This window comes from Anser brachyrhynchus, assembly GCF_964034855.1.
Source record: "Anser brachyrhynchus genome assembly, chromosome: 6".
Taxonomy (NCBI): Eukaryota; Metazoa; Chordata; class Aves; order Anseriformes; family Anatidae; genus Anser; species Anser brachyrhynchus.
In genome coordinates, this window is record NC_137700.1 from 43,721,927 (window position 1) to 43,729,426 (window position 7,500).

The 7,500-nt window shown below is 44.0% G+C and overlaps 1 protein-coding gene and 1 long non-coding RNA gene across 15 annotated transcripts in view; both read right to left on the minus strand.

Moving 5' to 3' along the window:
- EBF3 (EBF transcription factor 3) overlaps positions 1-7,500 on the minus strand; it is a 128,122-nt gene that overhangs the window by 71,003 nt on the left and 49,619 nt on the right. The window lies entirely within an intron of this gene.
- The window catches only part of LOC308196902, a 25,697-nt gene that overhangs the window by 14,685 nt on the left and 3,512 nt on the right, over positions 1-7,500 (minus strand). Inside the window, exon 1 of the long non-coding RNA XR_013952494.1 lies at positions 1-7,500. This exon is cut by the window's left edge and continues 7,174 nt beyond it; it is cut by the window's right edge and continues 3,512 nt beyond it. This is a non-coding gene — a long non-coding RNA (uncharacterized lncRNA).

Here is a 7,500-nt window from a genome sequence, read left to right on the forward strand (position 1 = left end):
GGTGGAAAATGATCTTTCTTTCTTTTACTAAGCTGCTCTCTTCAGCTGTTGTCATGCCATTTCTCCCTTCTTTGATTGATGCTTTACTCTAAGTTGTCATTAGTTAAATTAATTTTCTTTCAAAGACTGTAGAATAGGATCCACAAAGGGAAATCTTATGAGACTGTAAAAATAGACTATAATTTGGAGGAAATTCAGATGTGTTCCCTGCTCTTGTCATCGCTGCAGAGAAACACTTTAATTTGATATGAATTTCTCAGGAGAAACTTTAAATTAACTTAGATTTAGCTACGTTTGAGGTATAGCAATTCAAAGCAACAAAATAAATGACTCTTTGCTGACTCTGGCATTTCCACATTCATGCTCCTATACGTTCTTTTTTATTTTCTGCTCAGGCTAAATAAATGCCAATATTCACCTTGAAAGAGTCATCATAAAGTAACTCCCATGGGATATAAAAATATACTTCTCTCATCCTCCATCCAAACAGTGTCAGATGAAGTTAAAAGACATGGTAAATGTGCTAAAATCTGCTTATCTGAATTTTTTTCAGTATAACTGAGCAGTCATCACCTAAACTGTCAAGATGCACTGTATATAGAAAAGTGCAGTGCTTTTCAAGCATATTTTGAGAAGTTTAGGGGCTAGCGCTGAAAGTCCTCTGCAGGCAAAAGTCTTCTAAAGGCACATGTAAGCAGCAGGCATTAGGACTATTAGTTTAGGATCAGTTCTAGAATATTTACATTTAACGAAATTACAATAAAAATAAAAATGTTATTTAAGGAAAGACATTTAAAATTTAACCTTGAGCTCCACCATTTCACCCCCACGCTTACTTCAGTCTCAGTTTCTTGGTAGTAAGTGACATGTGTGGAAACATGAGAACATGTAGACATTAATGGATTGCAACTTCATAATTACATAACCAGAAAACTACATCTTAATATTGTTGCCTGGAAGCAAATTCACCGGCTAAAGAAGGACGCAAGGAAACAAGTACAGATAACCCCAGGCGCGGTTCGGGGGCACAAGGTAGGGGACAAAAAGCACAGTTTGAAGACGAGCGGTCAGCCTTGGCCAGGGCAGGAGCCACAGGGCCACACCGCGGGCAGCAAGCCGTGCTGCTGTCTGTGGGGCCGCCCGCCGGGCCCTGCTGTCTGCCACCCCCGGAGGGACGATTTGCAGCATGCCTGGGGACACACTGGGACGGGGTCCAGAGGGATGGTGCATGGATCAGCTGCCCTGTGGGAGCGACGCCCAGGGCCATGGGTTGCCTACGGGTGTTGCACACGGAACCGGCTGTGAGCGCAACTCACACTCCGACCATGCGATTTGCCATAAGGAACAGACTTTTACCAACCTCTGTGCATATTGCTGCTACAGGGCCAGGTCCTCCGACACTAATATCAACGGGATTTTTGCCATTGGTATCAGTTATTGTGGGATCTAAACCAAAGAGGCAACTCTTCAGATTTTACATAGACGCAATGACCACCTGGTGGCATAAGGTAATGCAACTCCACTGGAATCAACGGACTTGTACCTTCTGCAAAAGGTTATTTTGACCTTAATATTTTAAAAGTTTTTATATTAATGTTGTAATTTTGTAGTGCTATTTAAATACTTTATTGTAACATTTGTGAAGAATACCTTGCAAAGCTTCCGTGCAAAGAATTTTTTTCCTATTTGCTTCAATGAAAATGCAGCTCCGTTTACAGATAGCGTAAAACCTGTGTTCTAATAAGAGGTACATCTTTAATTATTCATGATTACACTTATTGGTATCTTACATTGCACTTAACAGCAAGGAAGATATGTGTTCTGTGCTGGAGCCTCAGCAAGAGCTGTTAAACCAGCAGGAGCAGGGACGAGCGGCCGGGGCCACCGACGGGACCTCGCCATGGTTTTGTCACCTCTCCCAAACACCGCCAAGCACCTGCCACCTGCCTGTGTCCCGCACACAGAAGACACCTGATCTCAAAAGACATGACGTTTTCTTCATGGTGCACACAGTGGCTCCTCAGTTTCAGCGGCATGGCCTCGTTTTAGGCCGAGGGGCTCACACCACAGCACACACCCGAGCAGCCGCGGCATGCCCTGCAGAGGGGTTCGGTCGGTGCCACCCGCCCGATACAGGCGGCCTTGCTCTGCTCTACATCTGCTCATTACAGCAGGGGCTAAATATTAGGTAAGCGCAAAGATCTCTCAGTGGAATATATCTTAAATCAACTTTTAATTATTATTTATCAAAGCACATCCAAAACGTATCGCAAGAGCGATACACGGTATTTGTAGGTGCGTGCTTCAGGAGTGTCCTGTTTATTGCCAAATGTCGGAGATGTCGAGACAGCGTTCGTAGAGCAGAGCACTTCAGTGGGGCTCTACAGGCCAGAACGGAGTCAGGCCCCAGCTGCCAGGCCTGTCACCCATTCTGCATTTAGTTCCCCCCCTAAAAGTGAGCCGGGGGAAACTGATCTGGAAATCGTCTTTTGGTGCCGGGCCGCCCAGAGCAGCAGACCCCAGGAGCGCCCAGTGGCTGCGGTCGGAGGTGGCACTGGCACCGCTCGCTCTGCTTTCAAGGGTTCTCCAGCCTCTGGCGAGGCTGTTCTCGAAGCTGTCACCCCTCTGCCAAGTGAGTGAATGGGGCGCAGCCTGCTGCCTGCACCGTGAAGCGATCCTCTGCCTGTGACACCCCAGCCTCAGCCACCAAGGTACAGGGAGTGCCCGCTGGAGGAGTCGACCGCGGTGGAAGGAGCTGAGCTCCGCATCCACGAAGAAAATGAAATAGCTGCGTACATATCTAGGGGGAACATCTGGACGATTGTGAGCAACTTACATACATTTACTTAATTGCGATCTTCAATGAAATTGTCCGTCATAAAAGATGCCTCAAGAATTCTGATTTTAACTGTCTATCTGAACGAGTCGCAATGTACACTCATATCGTTTGTCTTAATTTTATTTCACTATCACTAACTGTAGACACTACTTCAGAAATATTTTGAATTTAGTTTTAATTGTACAGCTTTCAACTCACGCAACATTTCTCTTTGTGTTGAAAGCATCACGGTGATTTATCCTCATTATTGTGTAAATAGGTTTCGGCAGTTCTCAGTAAATAAAACAAAGAGTGACAGGAGGAGAAGGGGGAATTTGCTTTCCTACCAATTAGAGTAGCCTTAGGCAGTACTTTTAAGAGGAGATAAATCCTGCAAATCACTAAAATGATCCTGTCACATGCACCAAATATTAAAATCACACAGCGGCGCACTTCATACAGTTTGCTTTGGTTTAATGAGTTGGGGTGGGCTTCGTCATGAGGTTTGCATCTCGCAGTTGGGGACTGTTGATTGACAGTGAAGATCATGCCCAACTGCAGCTTCCTAACCAGTAGGGCCAGATGGAAAATCACAATTCATGTTTAATATGCAGTTTTTCAGCTAACGAAAATTCCCAAATTGTCTCCTCACCTCCTACCTGAAAATTTTTTTCCCATAATAAATGCAAAATATGCTTCATATTAGCCAAGAGTGGTTTTTCCCCCTTCCAGCAAGTTATTAAAAAAATCCTGTATAAATGATCCCTATTAAGTGAACAACCTGTTAACTTCTTCAATTATGTAAGTTATCAAGGATTAAAAGACAAGTTTCTGAAACATCTGGTGTCAGACTTAGACACTTCTAAAAGTAAGTGGTGTGTCAGGGTAAGGGTATCATCACCAAAGGAGAGGACACTTAAAAAGTGCTAAACTATTAAACATATGCTTTGTTCTACTAAATTTTCTGTCCAACGCAACGCTACTCCAGGTTCCCGTGGCAAGCTGGTGATGATGCCGTGGCTCATGTTATACCTGCCACTGTGGAGGAGAACGTGGAGGGGTGAGGTCGCCAGAACATTTCTGCCTACCGAAACAAAACGTGCCAATACGGTGTAATATATGTAGCAAAGAGGTGGCTAATATCAAGCTTTTAACGATAAGCAGGACATAGCAGACATATTGCACGATGCTGAAGGAGCCCTTATAACTCAGAGCCGTGCTGTTATAGCTTGGAGTGTCCTATTTTCAATTATTATCTCCCCCTGCACTGCTCTCCTGCAGTCAAGTTTTACACTCTGACATTTATACTTAGTATATTGAGCAATGATTGTTACCTTGTTACAGCATTTTTTTGTGCAATGCTTTATGAGAGTGGAACTAAATGTATGACAGGAACCCCAGTAACCTGAGACCCTGGGTCAGTAATGTATTAAAACAAAACAAGACACACATGGCTTCGGCACAGCAAGAAATCATGCAGGAATGGGGACTCGGACAGGCTGAGATAAAGAAGGCCCACCTAACAGCTGCAATTATAGCCTTCGTTATATGAGTCAATCCATTACTGCATATAGGCTTGACAAATTACCATAAATGCCAAACCAGAACAACAGCAAAGTAATTTAGCTTTGCGCTGGACACTTTGAAAGTTGGAATAGCTGCATATATCAGTAAACACTAATTAATTAATCAGTGTTGTTGTTGGTATAATGATTATGATCTTTCTTTTTTTTTTTTAATTTATAAACTTCCTTCAGCTAAACAACTAAAAAATTAGGATTATAGCGGTGAGAGGATAAAATCATTGTTTTACATTCTCATTTGAAATGGAACAGCACATCAATTTGTAAATATCTTAAAATAAATATAAGTTTTTCATTACTGCTTTCACTAATGTATATCTGCAAATTAAAGACAAGCTTTACATTAAAGAACTGTTCACTGTTAACTACCCACGAGTTAACAAATGCTTGGGCTATCTTTCCATAGCATTGATTTGTCAGCATTAAATTATACGATTATATTTTATCGCTTTCTTATATGTAAAGTCTCTCTTCTACTCAGTGTACAGGATGGAGAATGATCATTAACATTACCTCATACGTGTTTTATATTCCCTGAAAAATATGTAGCGCCAGGACTTCCACAGGGCACATCTTCCTAACCTTGTCATTTATTAAGTCGATGTCTTATCAACCTCCTCGCAGACATCTTCCCCATCACACTTAAGCATTTCAAAATTAACAGCACAGCCCTTCTGCGAGGTGAAATTACTACTCTATTACTATCTTTCAGTGAGGGTAAAGTACAAAGAGACAGAGACGAGCACGGCTGGACACACCGGGTGCCAGTGTGAACGTGCGGGAGCGTTTCGTAGGGCCCAGCCAACTGCCCAGGGGCAGCTCTGGACCTCAGGGCCGGCTCCACCTGGACCACGACAAGCTGCGGGAGATCCACACTCCGTCCTCAACAGCTTTGCTTACCGGTGAGTGATCTACCGCACCCCAGCTGAATATCCTTAAGTCTTATTTAGTCTATAGTTTGTAAGTGTCAAGGTCTCCCTCTGTCCCACGTCCCAGTCACCCTGCACAACCAGAAGTGTTCAGAGCTTTTCATTGCATAGGCCACAAACCAGTTCCTGCTGATACCAGATGCAGTGCGAGCACTCAGCACACCTAAAATTAAAGCTCCAAGTGTCAGAAACAGTGAACGAGACAGAGAAGGATGCTGCAGCACTGAAAAAGTGGGTATGACTTGTTGAATATGACACAGAAACTGTGTGACAGAAATAGACATAGAAACTGTATTTGAGACTTAATTCCTTGGGTCAGCAGGACCCAACTAGAGGAGTAATACCTTCCTTCTCCTGCCTCAGGCACGAAATGTTACCTAAGCTCGTCGAGGAATGAACAGAAGGCCATGTAGGTACGACTCCTTTGCTACACGTGAAAACACGCACAGCGGGCACCAGCTCCAGAAAGTGTCACACGCAAGAGGAGTCAGCATGCGTTTGAGGACCTTATCAGATTTTGCGTCCAAAAAGGGGATGAAATTCAGGTTACAATAGGCAACCTTGATGCTGTCAAATCTTTTAAATGGTTGGTGTTTGACTTTTCCACCTCATCCTTCTTTAATATATTTCTCTTTGTAATTCCCTACTCTCCAGGTTGGAAGGCGGAAGTATTGTTGGCTGGAACCAACGCCGCCTCCTCTGTGAACCGCCGGAGGAAGCGCTCCAGAGGACCACCAACTGGGCCGGGGCACGAACGCCGTGACAGCACCCGGCCCCTGCCTGGCCGCGGGCTCTGCTCACGCCAGCCCCGAGCACGCTGGCTTTGGTAGAGCCGGCCGCCCGGCTGTGGTGGCTCAGCACTTCCCACATGACAACTTAGTCTAATTGAGTGGGACAAATTATCTTACAATGGACTCTGTGCAACAGCAGCAGGACTAAATCTATACTCCAGCTAACTCCGAACACATAATTTAGCCATAAGAGACTAGCAGTGTCAGTGGTTTCCACAACTATTTGCTAAAAGCAGAATAAAATTCAGGCTCAGAAATGCTGAGTTCAGTGCCAGAAAGCAGCATAACGGAGCCATAACGTGTGAGTTCAGAGTTAGAAAAATGGTGTTCTTCTTCCGCAGCTTACTGTGTTTCTTTCCCAGTCCCTCCGACTCCTTGAGCCAGCCCACGGGGCCGTGCCCCCACCACTGTTGGTGGGAAGGGGGCACAGGAGGAGCAGCGCCCGGCTCCCAGCAGGACCCTGCCGAGGAGCAGGCAGTCTCCTTGCCCTCACCTCCCGCAGCCCAGTACGAGCTAGGAAAAATCAGGGAACTAGTATTTAAACTCATTACTGGCGGTTCTCCTAGTATGAATTATCCAGAGTATAAAACATCGAGTTTTATTGTCTGATGCTAATCCTGTTGGTGGAACTACAGTTTCAGAGGATATTTGGACTGATTTATTTAGTTTTCTCCACCTTTGATATCCCTATCCCTTTTAAGAAGATAGTCTTTTTGATGCTAAATAAAAAGTTGAGAAACTTAAAGTATTTCAAAATACAAGAACTGATTTTGCTGGCTATAGCTAACTCACAGTCTTTAATAGAAGGAGATAGTGGGCCCTAATGAACAACTCACATTTGCCATCAGATATTTCACTTTACCAGAGGGTTGGTTTTTTTTTTTCTTTGTTTGTTTGTTTATTTAAATTTCTAGACAATCAGAGATCTCTGTGATGCTTCCTTGTGAGAACTGTTTGGGGAAAGGCTACTTTCTTCAGCTGAAAGATACAAACGTTAGCACATCCATCCTCCAGGACACTTGGAACATTTTGTATTTACATCTCCGTATATCCTGAACACATTTATTATAGTAGGGCAAACAACTAAAAGAGAAAATAATTACAACTATGACTGTATGCGTTGCTCACACCACCGCTGACAGTCATTAAGAAAACGGCAGTGTATTCGCTGTCTTAAAGCAGATCTCCACACGGAGAGCAACACGAAGCTCTACTTCACAACGAGGAGCTTATTGCCACTTCAGCATTGACACTTTATTTGTATATATTGAAATACACGGATAAATGCACCGCTTCCCACACAGGATAACACAACCCTTGTCCTCTAAAGATACGGCGCTGACCAATGCACAAATCCACGAACAGTAGTCGGCTGACCG